A 15,762-nucleotide genomic window follows, 5' to 3' on the forward strand; every position below is an offset into this window, starting at 1 on the left:
GGAAGGCACGAACCAAATCGGCTGCATGAACATCAGAGGCGACAACCCAAGAATTATCCTCCTGACCATAGCCCTTCCATTTAACCAAATACTGGAGCCTCCGTCTAGAAATACGAGAATCCAAGATCTTCTCCACCACGTATTCCAATTCTCCCTCAACCAGCACCGGGGCAGGAGGCTCAACCGGAGGAACCACAGGCACCACATACCTCCGCAACAATGAGCGATGGAACACATTATGAATAGCAAATGATGCTGGGAGGTCCAGACGAAATGACACAGGGCCAAGGACTTCCAGAATCTTATAAGGACCGATAAACCGAGGCTTGAACTTAGGAGAGGAGACCTTCATAGGAACGAAGCGAGAAGACAATCACACCAAGTCCCCAACGCAAAGTCGGGGACCCACACAGCGACGGCGGTTGGCAAAGAGCTGAGCCTTCTCTTGAGACAGCTTCAAATTGTCCACCACATGATTCCAAATCTGATACAACCTATCAACCACAACATCCACTCCAGGACAGTCAGAAGGCTCCACCTGACCCGAGGAAAAACGAGGAGGAAACCCCGAATTACAAAAGAAAGGAGAGAACAAAGTAGCAGAACTAGCCCGATTATTAAGGGCAAACTCGGCCAACGGCAAAAAAGTAACCCAGTCGTCCTGATCAGCAGAAACAAAACATCTTAAATAAGTCTCCAAGGTCTGATTAGTTCGCTCGGTTTGGCCATTCGTCTGAGGATGGAAGGCCGACGAAAAAGACAAATCAATGCCCAATTTAGCACAAAAGGTCCGCCAAAATCTAGACACAAACTGGGATCCTCTGTCAGAAACAATGTTCTCAGGAATCCCGTGCAAACGAACCACATTTTGAAAAAACAGTGGAACCAACTCGGAGGAGGAAGGCAACTTAGGCAAGGGCACCAAATGGACCATCTTAGAAAAACGATCACACACCACCCAGATGACAGACATTCTCTGAGAGACAGGGAGATCTGAAATAAAATCCATGGAAATGTGCGTCCAAGGCCTCTTCGGGACAGGCAAAGGTAACAGCAAACCACTGGCTCGAGAACAGCAAGGCTTAGCCCGAGCACAAATTCCACAAGACTGCACAAAGGAACACACATCCCGTGACAAGGAAGGCCACCAAAAAGACCTGGCCACCAAGTCTCTGGTACCAAATATTCCAGGATGGCCCGCCAACACCGAAGAATGAACCTCGGAGATGACTCTGTTGGTCCATCTATCCGGGACAAACAGTCTCTCCGGTGGACAGCGATCAGGTCTATCCGCCTGAAACTCTTGCAGCACACGTCGCAAATCTGGGGAGATGGCAGACAAAATCACCCCTTCTCTAAGAATACCAGCCGGCTCTGAATCTCCAGGAGAGTCAGGCACAAAACTCCTAGAAAGAGCATCAGCCTTCACATTCTTCGAACCAGGCAGGTACGAAACCACGAAATCAAAACGAGAGAAAAACAACGACCAACGAGCCTGTCTGGGATTTAGCCGCTTGGCCGACTCGAGATAAATCAAATTCTTGTGATCAGTCAAGACCACCACACGATGCTTAGCTCCCTCGAGCCAATGTCGCCACTCCTCAAACGCCCACTTCATAGCCAACAACTCCCGATTACAGACATCATAATTCCGCTCGGCAGGCGAAAACTTTCTTGAAAAGAAAGCACATGGCTTCATCACAGAGTCATCGGAGATTCTCTGCGACAAAACAGCCCCCGCTCCAATCTCGGAAGCATCAACCTCCACCTGGAAGGGAAGTGAGACATCTGGCTGACATAAGACTGGAGCCGAAGAAAACAGGCGCTTCAGCTCCCGAAAGGCCTCCACAGCCGCAGAGGACCAATTAGTCACATCAGAACCTTTCTTGGTCAAATCTGTCAAAGGCTTAACAACACCAGAAAAATTAGCTATGAAGCGACGGTAAAAATTAGCAAAACCCAAGAACTTCTGAAGACTCTTAACTGATGTAGGCTGCGTCCAGTCATGAATACCCTGAACCTTGACTGGGTCCATCTCAATAGTAGAAGGAGAAAAAATGAAACCCAAAAAAGAAATCTTCTGGACTCCAAAAAGACATTTTGAGCCCTTCACAAATAAAGCATTGTCACGCAGGACCTGAAATACCATCCTGACCTGCTTAACATGAGACTCCCAATCATCCGAAAAAACCAGAATATCATCCAGATACACAATCATAAACTTATCCAGATATTCACGGAAGATGTCGTGCATAAAGGACTGAAAGACTGAAGGAGCATTAGAAAGTCCAAAAGGCATCACCAGGTACTCAAAATGGCCTTCAGGCGTATTAAATGCAGTTTTCCATTCATCACCCTGTTTTATACGCACAAGGTTATACGCACCACGAAGATCTATCTTGGTGAACCAACTGGACCCCCTAATGTGAGCAAACAAATCAGTTAACAATGGCAAAGGATATTGAAATTTGACCGTGATTTTATTCAAAAGGCGATAATCAATACAAGGTCTCAGGGAACCATCCTTCTTAGCCACAAAAAAGAATCCCGCACCAAGAGGGGAAGAGGACGGGCGAATATGTCCCTTCTCCAAAGACTCCTTTATATAACTCCGCATGGCAGCATGCTCCGGCACAGATAAATTGAAAAGTCGTCCCTTAGGAAACTTACTACCAGGAATCAAATTTATAGCACAATCACAGTCCCTATGAGGAGGTAGAGAATTGAGTTTGGGCTCCTCAAATACATCCTGGTAGTCTGACAAAAACGTAGGGACTTCAGAAGGAGTGGACGAAGCAATTGACACCACAGGAGCGTCACCATGAATTCCCTGACAACCCCAACTTGACACAGACATAGCTTTCCAATCCAGGACTGGATTATGAGTCTTCAACCATGGTAGACCCAACACGACAACATCATGCAAATTATGCAATACAAGAAAGCGAATCACCTCCTGATGAACAGGAGTCATGCACATGGTCACTTGTGTCCAGTACTGAGGTCTATTCGTAGCCAATGGCGTAGAGTCAATTCCCCTTAGTGGAATAGGGAATTTTAAAGGCTCCAAATCAAAACCACAGCGCCTGGCAAATGACCAATCTATCAGACTCAGGGCAGCACCTGAATCTACAAAGGCATTAACCGGGTAAGATGACAGGGAACAAATCAGGGTAACAGACAAAATGAACTTAGGCTGTAAAGTACCAATGGTGACAGATTTATCAACCTTTTTTTTGCGCTTAGAGCATGCTGAGATAACATGAGCTGAGTCACCACAGTAAAAGCACAACCCATTTTGCTGTCTATAATTTTGCCGTTCACTTCTGGTCAGAATTCTGTCACATTGCATAGATTCAGGTGTCTGTTCAGAAGACACCGCCAAATGGTGCACAGTTTTGCGCTCCCGCAACCGCCGATCAATCTGAATGGCCAGAGACATTGACTCATTCAGACCTGCAGGCGTAGGGAACCCCACCATGACATTCTTAATGGCTTCAGAAAGACCTTCTCTGAAATTTGCAGCCAGGGCACACTCATTCCACTGAGTAAGCACCGAGCATTTCCAAAATTTCTGGCAGTACACCTCTGCTTTATCTTGCCCCTGCGAGAGGGCCAATAACGCTTTTTCAGCCTGGTTCTCAAGATTAGGTTCCTCATAGAGCAATCCAAGGGCCAGAAAAAACGCATCCACACTGAGCAATGCAGGATCCCCTGGCGCCAATGCGAAGGCCCAATCTTGAGGGTCACCACGCAAAAAGGAAATAATAATCCTAACTTGCTGAACGGCATCACCAGAGGAACGAGGTTTCAAAGAAAGAAACAACTTACAATTGTTCTTAAAATTTAGGAACCTAGATCTAGCTCCAGAAAACAACTCCAGAATAGGTATCCTAGGCTCAGACATAGGACTGTGAACAACAAAATCCTGAATACTCTGAACTCTAGCAGCAAGATGATCCAGACTGGAAGCCAAGCTCTGGACATCCATGTCAGCAGCTGAACTCAGAGCCACACCAAGATTAAGAGGAGGAGAGAAGCTAGCACAGCAGCTAGACACACGGCAACAACAAGAAAAAAAAAAAATTCTCAAGGCTTCTTTTCTCCTGCTTCTGCCATGCAATTAACACTTTGCGGGCCGGCTGTACTGTTATGATCCCTAGTGGCTGAGGATCACAAATAGATCAGCAAATGATTAAACTAAGGACGAGCTCTAGGGAGATGGTAACTGGACTGATCGCAAATCTGAACCTATCCAAAACAACTAGAGGTAGCCGGTGAACGTGCCTAAACAATTCCTAGACGTCTCGAGCCAGCCTGAGGAACTAGCTACCCCTAAAGAGAAAGAAAGACCTCGCTTGCCTCCAGAGAAATAATCCCCAAAGATATAGAAGCCCCCAACAAATATTAACGGTGAAGTAAGAAGAAGGCACATACATAGGGATGAAATCAGATACAGCAAAAGAGGCCCATTAGTACTAGAAAGCAGAAAATAGAGCAGGGGTCTATGCGATCAATAAAATACCCTTACAAAATATCCATCCTGAGATTTCAAGAACCCACACACCAACTAACGGTGTGTGGGGAGAAACTCAGCCCACTAGAGCAACCAGCAAGCGAGGGAATTACATTTTAGCAAGCTGGAACAGAAAACATGATAAACACTGCTGATCAAAAAATGAGCAAACAAAACTTAGCTTATCCTGGATGGACTGGGAGCAAGGTAGTCAGAAGGAATCTGAGTAGCACAGATTACATCGACAGCCGGCAACAAGTGGAAGTAAAACAGAGCTATATAGGAACCTCCCAGAGGATAACGAACCAGCTGATAGCCAGAGACCAGCAGGATAACAGGCAAAGCCACCAGGGGGAGCCCAAAGCAAAAGTCACACCATACCACCAGTGACCACAAGAGGGAGCCTGAACACAGAGTTCACAACAGCCTGCCCCACGTGCAGCAGCATCCTAAGGAAGGACAAGAAAGGAATTGTGTTGCAGGGAGTGAGAAACGAAGCCACAGCACAAGGAGACAACACCAGAAGGAGTTCTGTCCTGCAAGAGGCTGCCTCCTTCTGAGGCGCGTAGCCGGTGGCCGGAACACCGAGGGAGTAATTGACTCTACGCATTACTTCAAAGACCGGCAGGACAGTCAATTCCAAGTTGGCTGCCCGCCTTAAAACCTAAGAAGAAACAGTGGCAAATTGTGGGGGTCGGGGTGTCTCTAGGGTCCCTATAAATAAGCCTCAGGCCATCAGTTATACGGGTTTGTCCTATCCATACCATCTGGGGGACAGAGAGGAAGAAATAACATCTAGAACATCTACAAAGGTTGTGAGGACTATTTCGTGGTGCTCAGCAGGGAGATACTACAACACACAGGCCCTAGTAGGAAGGCAATAAATATGTCTAAAAATGAACCATATGGCGCTGCTTAGTTGCTCCAGGTGAATAAGCAGCAAATATATGGACGAAATCACTCCCAATCGTCCCAGAAGTGGTTAATCAAAGAAAACTATATGTGATATTTGCGCTAAATGCACCTATATGAAGCCATAAATAGTTAAAATACTGGGGAATGTCATAAACTAGGTTCCTCATACAGGACCAGGATTAACAAGATGTATTTACCTTAATATCAAAGAGAAGGAGATCTGTGTCCAGTGCTGGCATGCGGAAAGGTCCTTCACTCATGTGCTGAAAGGTTGGTGTCTGAAGCCTTCTCTGAATCTCTGTTCCAAAAATATCCAATGTGTTGCAGAGCAAATAGTAGTATAGGAGACGCTGTCCCGGCCGGTGACTAGCGTACTCCCCCAGAGCTTGGTGACTGCCGTGAACAGGCAGTGGCGGCCGCGTGTATAGAGCTGAAGCCGACAAGGTGCAGGACCTTGTGTGACGTCACAGTCACGTGATGTGTACACGTGACCAGCTACAAAGCTACGGAGCTACAAATAGCACACAGGACCAACTAATCCTACGCGTTTCAGAGTCGCTGACTCCTTCATCAGGGATGGTGTGGTGTGCAGGATGTGTGCTTTATATAGCGTGCCGCCATTTTTTTTTTTTTTTTTTAATAATTTATTATTTGCTCATTGGATAAAAGCAAACAGTTCTATCTCCGTATTTAGACCGTGGGGTGCCAAAGCATTTAGTTCAAATATGTACCTCATTTCTTCTCTTGACATTTGGTGAATAAAGTTGCCACCCCTCCAGTCTTTTTTCACTATTTTCAGTCCAGTGACTAAAATGTCCTCAAGTGAACCCCCGTGATATTTGGCAAAATGTTGAGATAAAGGGTGTTCCGAGAATTTTTTACTAATGTTACACAAATGTTCTCTAATCCTTACATACATAGGGCGAATAGTGCGGCCTATGTATAATTTCTTGCAAGGGCACATAATGCTGTAGATAACTCCTTTAGTGGAGCAGGTGATGAAATCTTTAATATTAATTACTGTTGACTGATTGGAGATGGAGATTTGTTTCTTTGTGCCTAATTTCTTACATGATAAGCATTTTTTGCATGGGAAGAAGCCTTTGGGGCGTTTTGATAAAAAATGATGATTTTTTTCTTCTTTCTCCAGAGGTCTACATATCGTTGGGGCAATTAGATTCCCCAAATTTTTTGCCCTTTTGAAGACTAATTTTGGACGCACTGGTAGTAACTCCCCAATTATCTTATCCTCTTTGAGTATGTTCCAATGCTTATTTACAATCTTGTTCAGCAGTCCACTTTTAGAATTATATTGCATTATAATTGGAATCTCGTAATCTCCCCATTTTTCTCCATTCATTTTTTCTGACTTCTTTTCTGTCTGCATCAGGAGCCTTTCCCTCGGATGTTCTCCAACCTGTTCCTTAGTTTCTAACAGGAATTTTTTGTCATATCCTTTAATTACAAATTTCTCCACCAAGAGGTTTGCTTCCTTGTTATAGTCATCCAGTCTAGAGCAATTTCTATGTGCCCTGATGAATTGGCTCTTTGGAACATTGAGAAGCCAACTAGGAAGATGACAACTGTCCAAGGCTATATAGTTTCCAGAATCAGTGGGTTTGTGATATATTTGAGTATGTATTTTGTTGCTGTCAATAAAAATTCGTAAGTCTAAAAAATTTATTTCTTTATTATTTATAACTGACGTGAATTTTAAAAAATAATTTATTTGGTCTGGGGGCCCCATTTTACTAAATGATTTTATCCAACACTTAAACATAAATAATTATTTTTTAAAATTCAAGTATATAATAAATTATTAAAAAAAAAAAAAAAAAAAAAATGGCGGCACGCTATATAAAGCACACATCCTGCACACAGCACCATCCCTGATGAAGGAGTCAGCGACTCTGAAACGCGTAGGATTAGTTGGTCCTGTGTGCTATTTGTAGCTCCGTAGCTCCGCAGCTTTGTAGCTGGTCACGTGTACACATCACGTGACTGTGACGTCACACAAGGTTCTGCACCTTGTCGGCTTCAGCTCTATACACGCGGCCGCCACTGCCTGTGCACGGCAGTTACCAAGCTCTGGGGGAGTACGCTAGTCACCGGCCGGGACAGCGTCTCCTATACTACTATTTGCTCTGCAACACATTGGATATTTTTGGAACAGAGATTCAGAGAAGGCTTCAGACACCAACCTTTCAGCACATGAGTGAAGGACCTTTCCGCATGCCAGCACTGGACACAGATCTCCTTCTCTTTGATATTAAGGTAAATACATCTTGTTAATCCTGGTCCTGTATGAGGAACCTAGTTTATGACATTCCCCAGTATTTTAACTATTTATGGCTTCATATAGGTGCATTTAGCGCAAATATCAGATATAGTTTTCCTAGTAGGAAGGCTACTGATTTCCACCTGGATAAGAGAACTCTGGATGTGCCTTCGGACCGGCCGGACTCTGCCTGCCCTGTGATCTGTACTCTGGACTGTGGATGCTGAAGTCTTCAGTAAAAGGTAAAGGGACTGCAACCTTGTGTCCTCGTTATTCATCGCGCCTTACATCTTCCTCCATCATCACCTACACATCTGGGAAGCCCTGGGGACATACTTCACCTGTGGGAAGGTATACCATCTAGCTGCCACTCCATCACCCCAGCGGACCCCTAAGCAGCGTCGGTCACCCTGACCGAATACCACAGGTGGCGTCACGAACACTAGACAAACTACACCTTTAATTGCACGCCCCTCAAAGGGCCAAGGACCGGGTCAAGCCACCGTGACATCCCCGCAGAACACTGAAGGACCTGGTGCCGAGTACCCCATTGCCCTTAACGTGGGGGCGCTCCAGCGCCATGCCTCCCCATTGTACAGGAGTGGGTCAGAGACTAAGGTAACAGGAACCCTAATGAACCTCCCTACTCCCCCTCCGAGGGGTTAGCAAGCGATCTCTGATCACCACTTCCACTAGAATTGCTACCTTTTTCCCCAAAAAAGTCATTTAAATTAAAAAAAGTGGTGTACTTTAGGGATGTGACTTAACAGAGTGCGAAACTTTAAAGTTAGATACAGAATCACTCAGGTTTTGTGGACCATTTACACAATACTGGATGAAAATGGCGATATTCAACCTTACGCTCTATATTTGAAATGTAGAATCCAAGGTTAGCTATGGAAACTAATAAAGCGTAACTATCATTGGGGCCATTTGGTTTCAATTAAGAAATCCAGCATTTGGCAGATACCCTAATGGAAAATAAACAGACCCCATTATAGATATGTGTCAGAGATGGGGAAATCTCTCCAGCAGACCACAGAGGTGATCAGGTCTTTTTGGTGCCAATCTGGCTTGGATGGAAATGTAGATAATGGGTTTTATTTACACTTGATGAAAAAATCAGACAAGTATGAAGAGAATTACAGATTTTAGTAGAAAAAAGAAAACAGATAGATTTGAATATTTAGGGATATTTACCACACATATTTATCACTTAACATTATATTGTTAGCAGTATCGGACTGGGGTGCTAAGGGCCCACCAATAACATTGACTTTGGGGGCCCACTTTTCACCTGTATACAAATATCACACGACCCTGGTTAACAAATATATAACAATAAACTGGGTAGATGGATAATGAATGATGAGATGCTGCTTTTTTGTGAAAAGAGTGAATCAAGTGAATTATGACAAGTACTGCCATACAGTAAGGTTGGGGGCCCTGATCTGCACAGGGGCCCACCGGGGGATTCCCCTGTTCCCCTATGGGCCAGTCTGAGCCTGGTTACATTTATATTTAGGAGGGGATTCAAATTTGAGGAAATGATCCGCAATAATTTTACTTTGCTCAGTGTTGTCTAACGTTTTCTTCTCTTGAACCCCTTCATGACATGTGCTATATATGTAAGGCACAAGTCGGAAAATCGCTGGGTTCTCGACTACCAAGAGTAGCTGAAACCTTGTAGAACATGATCAGGGCTGGTTTTTACAGTCCCCTGTAACATGATCGCTGTTAATCACTGAATGATGGCGATCACAAAAAAAAGGTCTGATTTACAATTTATTTCTCTTTCCTCTGATATGATCTAGCATACCAAAGGAGAGAGAAATGGCATACCCCTCGAGCCTTCCCGGTACCTCCACCATCCGTGGACCCTCCTGCTTTGTTCCCTGGCCCTCCGTGTCATCTTCCTGGAAGAAAATGGCGGGTTCACGCACAGTGCGCACACCGAGATCTGCTGGCTGGTACCTGGCAACAGTAGGAAATTTTTCATATTGGTTCATTTTGATCACTGTGATAGACCCTATCACAGTGATCAAAATAAAAAAAAACAGTAAATCCAACCCCCCTTTGTCACACACTTAGTTATATAAAAATGATAAAATAAAATGTTTTATTTTTTTCCATTCTTTGCAGTTAAGGTTGGGGTTAGGGCTGTGGTTAGGTGGGGGTTAGGGTTAGAGTGAGAATTGGGTTCATTTCAAAATGAAAAAAGTGATGACGATATGACAGCTAGTGTTGAGTGCAAGTGCTCGCTGCTCGAGTTTGCATCAGGTGCTCTGGTATGCGCCGAGTATCTTAGATCCCCCGCATTTTTTTTTAGGGATGTCTAACAGCCAAGAAACATGTGAAGCAGAGATTTGAGCATGTCACTCGAGCACCCACGATATTTCCTACATGAACAGTTTCCTGGAATATGGATTGGTCACCATGGGACAGTTAAATGGCCACCAAGGTCTCCCGATCTGACCCCCTTAGACTTTTATCTTTGGGGTACCTGAAGGCAATTGTCTATGCTGTGAAGATATGAGATGTGCATCTTCTGTAACAATGGATACAGGAAGCCTGTGCTAGCATTTCTTCTATGGTGTTGCTATCAGTGTGTCAAGTGTGAGAGAAGAGGGTTGCATTGACAATCCAACACAATGGGCAGCACTTTGAACACATTTTATAAGTGGTCATAAACTTGCAAATAACTCATGAAAGAATAAAGTTACATTAAAACCAAGCACACCATTGTTTTTCTTGTGAAATTCTCAATAAGGTTGATGTGTCACAAGTTGGATCCAAATTGGCCGACTTGAAAATGGCCGCCATGGCCACCACCCATCTTGAAAAGTTTTCCCCCTCCCGTATACTAATGTGCCACAAACAGGAAGTTGATATCACCAACCACTCCCATTTTATTTAGGTGTATCCATATAAATGGCCCACCCTGTAGTATTCCCCCACATATGGGGTATCAGCATACTCAGGAGAAATTGGAAAACAGATTTTGGGGTCCATTTTGTCCTGATACCCTTGTGAAAGTAAAAAAAAGGTTTGGGTCTAAAGTAAAAATTTTTGTGAAAAAAGTTAAATGTTAACTTTTTCCTTCCACGTTGCTTCAGTTCTTGTGAAGCATCTGAAGCAGTAGCGTAGCTACTGGGGTGCAGAGGGGGGCAGAGGAGGCCATTGCCCCAGGCCCCATGCTCTGAAGGGGCCCACCCAGAGCTACGCTACTGTAACCGTAACACGCCGATACAGTTGAATTATGGGGCAGAGCTGGGAGAATCGATCTCCCTGCTCTACTGCCGGCTGCTGTGGTGCCCCTGAGCAGGCGAGGGGGAAGGCCCGATGCCAGCAGTGGGCCCCCACCCATCATAGCAAGGTCAGCTGTATCGGCATTTAGCCAATACAGCCGACTGCATTGATGAGATAAGGAGTGCTACATGCCTTCTCAAATCATTCCCTTGTTAGTGTCTGACGTCGTCGACACTGACAGCGGGCACGATGTCACTACCCTGCACCCACTGTCAGGAGATGAGTGGGTGCTCAGAGCACCGTGGGAACAAGGACGAAGAGAAGTATTTAGTTATTGGTTTTTTCTTTAAGGGCACTTATAATACAGGGTCTGCCTATGGGGGTGCTGCCTTATACTACTGCAGACTGTAGACTGTGAGCCCTCGCGGGCAGGGTCCTCTCTCCTCCTGTACTTGTGTGTGCCTTGTTTTATTCATGTTTATTGTACTTGTCTATATTTGCCCCGTTCACATGTAAAGCGTCATGGAATAAATGGCGCTATAAAAATGAATAATAATAATAATACAGGGTCTGCCTATGAGGGTGCTGTTGGGTGCAGCCTTATACTACAGGGTCAGCCTATGGGGTGCTGCCTTATACTGCAGAGTCTGCCTATTGGGGGTGCTGCCTTATCCTACAGAGTCTGCCTATGAGGGAGCTGCCTTATACAACAGGATATGCCTATGGGGGTGCTGCCTTATATTACAGAGTCTGCCTATGGGGTCTGCCTTATACTACAGGGTCTGCCTATGGGGGTTGCTGCCTTATACTGCAAGGTCTGCCTCTGGGGTGCTGTCTTATACTCAGAAAAAAACAAGAGTATTCAGCTCACCCATGAAAGTCCAAAAGCTGTGGTTATAACATCCGAGCAGGGAAAAAACGTCTCCGCTGTAACATTAATGAAGCACCAAACAAAGCAAGATTTCCAGCTCTTCATTTAATTCCATCCAGAGTCGGACTGAATCAATGGATCGTTTTCAGGAAATAGTTGAAAAGGAAATTCTTAATCTCACGATGCAGACCAACATTTGTACATGCAAATATAATCTATCTAAAGTCGAACGTGATTCTCTGGATAATATTAAAAATAACTCTGACATAGTCATCAGAATGTCAGACAAGGGTGGCTCAGTGGTCATTCTGAATAAATCTGATTATTTTGACATTATCCATCAGATGTTACAAGAAAGTGATATATATGTTCCTTTAAAATCAAATCCCACCTCAGAATATTTGTGACTTATCAAATGCATTGTGAATGATGGTCTTATCTGCGTTTTTTTTTTTTCAAAACAAAAGGCTGAATATATCATTGTAGATTTTCCAAAAATTCCCATATTACATGCCTTACCTAAAACTCATAAAGGTATTTTTACCCATCCCATGCGTCTCATTATATCTGGCATGGGTTCATATAGTGAACATTTGGGGGAATGGCTCGATGTTACATTACAGCCCTTAGTTCAGAGGGTACCAGGGTACATAAAGGACTCACGTGATGTGCTCAGTGTGTTTCAGAATATCACATGGAACACTCAATGGTCTTGGCTCACATGTGATGTCATAGCTCTCTATATATCGATACCCCATAAAGTGGCAATTTGTGCGGTTCAATTTCATTTACGTAAATATAGTCACTATTCTAATGATCTTCAAAACTATATAATCTCGGTATTGTCTTTTTTACTTTACCACAATTATTTTTTATTTGATAAAAAAAATTTTCTGCAATCTAAAAGGGTTTCAATGGGGGCAAAATTTTCCCCTTCTGTAGCTAACCTTGTCATGTCGTGGTGGGAAGAAAATTACATCTTTAATGTAGATAATCCATTCCTATCGCATATACAATGGTACCTGAGATTCATAGATGACTTACTGCTAATTTGGAAGGGTGATTCTTTTTCTATTGACAGTTTTATTTTTTATATCAACAACAACCCCTTCAATTTGCAATTTACATTCACATGGAATAGTGATCATATTAATTTTCTTGATCTAGCTTTATCTGGAGTCCCGCAACAAGTTATTAAAACGCACACCTATCGCAAGCCCACTGTGGGCAATACAATCTTGCATGCAAGCAGTTTTCATCCAAGTCATACTATCAAAGCTATTCCTGTGGGGGAGGCAATCAGAGCTAAAAGAAACTGCAATGAGGAAAACACTTTTAACAGGGAAAAATCACTATTCGGGAATGTCTTAAAAACAGAAAATATCCTAAATAAGCCATAGATAGAGCTTTCAGTTTGGCAGACAGAAAGCCGAGATCACTACTCTTGAACGGTATGTCAAATCAGATTAGTAATAATACCGCAGATTCAGCACAATCTCCAACAAATACATTTTATGACAATCAACCGATGCTAATACTCACCTACAGTACTCATTTTAAATATATACCCAACATTGTTCGCCGAAATTTAAATATTCTACGAGATGACCCTTTAGTAGATGTGATTTTGAATGACGGTATTAAAATTGTATCGAGGAAAGCACCTACTCTAGCTGCTGCACTTGCTCCAAGTTTTTTATCATCAAATGTCTCTAATAATTCCTCCAATTGGTTGTCCACAAACGGCTTCTTCAGATGTGGATCATTTCCATGTAAAACGTGCACTTATGTTAAAAAAACCACATCATTCTTCTGTGCTAAAAAACAAAAAACTTTTCAATCAAAAATTATTTGAATTGTAACTCAGACTACGTGATCTACATTATAGAATGCACAGATTGTAATTTACTTTACGCTTGGTCCACAATACGGAAATTAAAGGAGAGATTTCGGGAGCATCTAAATGACATTGTACAGCCCACTATTAGACATGTTTCCAATGCGTCTAACCATTTTATAAAAGCTCACAATAGATGCACCTCATCCTTAAAAATCTATGCAATTGAACAGATTTATAAAAATATGCGAGGTGGGGACAGAGAACGAACATTACGTGACAGGGAAGCCTTTTGGATTTTAAATCTTAAAAATTCTAGGGCCCCTTTAGGATTAAATCTTAGAAAGGAAATCATGCTATTTTATTAATATCGATTGATCTGATGTATTCCTGTTTTTTTCTCCATGTATATTAACGAGTGTCCATGTATTTGTTAAATTTTTTTTTGTTTTTGTTACTTGTTACTCTTTTGTTACTGTCATTTCCTTGGTTATTTTGCTGTTTCAGTCATGACCGCTGTGTGATCATTTCTCCGGTTTTTTGTCAGCCTTTGCTATTTTAAATTATGGAATAAAGATACAATATTTTTATATTTACGTCCTGGAGCTGGAAATCTTGCTTTGTGTGGTGCTGTCTTATACTACAAGGTCTGCCTATGGGGGTGCTACCTTGTGCTGTAGAGTCCGCTTATGGGGGTGCATTATACAACATAGAGTAGGCCTATGGGGAGTGCATTATACTATATTTAGGACTATCTGGTGCATTATACTATTTGGAGGCGATCTAGGGGCCATCATACAGTGTGGAGATTACAGTGAGAGGCCTTTATACAGTGTGGAGGTTACAGTGAGGGGGCCATCGTACAGTGTTGGAGCCATCAAACAGTTTGGGGGCTACTAAGGGGTCAGTATACTGTGTGGGTGGTACTATACATTGAGGGGGCATTATACTGTGTATCAGAGAGCATCATACTGTGTATAGGGAAGCTGTACAAGGGGGAGGCTCGGGACATTATTAAATGTAAAGTGGGCACTTATGGTTATAGGGGAACTCGGGTTACTGTGACTATCAAAGGGGCACACATGGCAATATTACTTTGTAGGGTGCAAAATCTGGTCACTGTTTTCTAGGGTACTACTATATTATAGAGGGGGTGCTTTAGAATTTAGAAGGCACAGAGAACCACACAGCAGGTGCATTAATAGGGTCACATAGGGCAGCAGCGGCTCAGTATTGGGGTATCAGCAGGATGAGGAGTTTGTGCAGGTTGGGAATAGATGGTGATGGGGCTGGAATATGAGAAGTGAAATGTGTCTTTGTTGTATTCTCTACAGCCGAGTCGTGGCTGGAAGAAGTTGTCATGTTGGTCTGGGCCAGATGGGAAAAGTGAACGATTCCAGCGGTAAGTCATTATCTGTAACTGTGCTGTAATCTCTTATATGTTCTGTAGGACTGGTATCTACCACTGACCATATGGCGGTAATATCAATATTGGTCTTAATATAGAGATTATCTTCAGTAGCATTGCTGTCATCTGCTGAGGTTCTCCTCCACTGTTAGGGTGCGTCACCCAGTTGTAATCAAGGTTACCTGGTTAGGGGCTCACTCAGAAATTTAGCCCCCCTGAACCAAAATCCTAGCTACGCCTCTGGCCTGAAGGGTTAATTTATGATTCAGTCCTGCAAGAGGAAATATCTTATGTGTCGGGCCTCATGTTGCCTTTTGAATGTCTGGATGATTTAATGGCTTGAGTTTACATTTACCACATAGGAGACACTGAGCCCATCACCTTTATTTTGATGGATTATAAGTGAGAATCTGCATGATTACATGTCACACCTATATCTATATTTTAGTTTATGAGGGGTGTACTACTTTGGTGAGCTTATAGAGTACATACAGTCTGGTGCTGATCATAGTGTTACTTTCACAAATCTCTGGACAAGAGGCTCTAGTATTTTCCATCTTTATTTTTTGCTGTAGATGGAAAGGCAAGTCACAGCCCCATTGCGAGCATTTGTGTCTTTTTGACTTTTAAATGTCTTTTAAATTATTCTGTGTTGTTCTGTGTATACCAATAAAGTATTTACATTTTT

The sequence above is a fragment of the Ranitomeya variabilis genome, chromosome 2 (genome assembly GCF_051348905.1).
Source record: "Ranitomeya variabilis isolate aRanVar5 chromosome 2, aRanVar5.hap1, whole genome shotgun sequence".
Classification (NCBI taxonomy): domain Eukaryota; kingdom Metazoa; phylum Chordata; class Amphibia; order Anura; family Dendrobatidae; genus Ranitomeya; species Ranitomeya variabilis.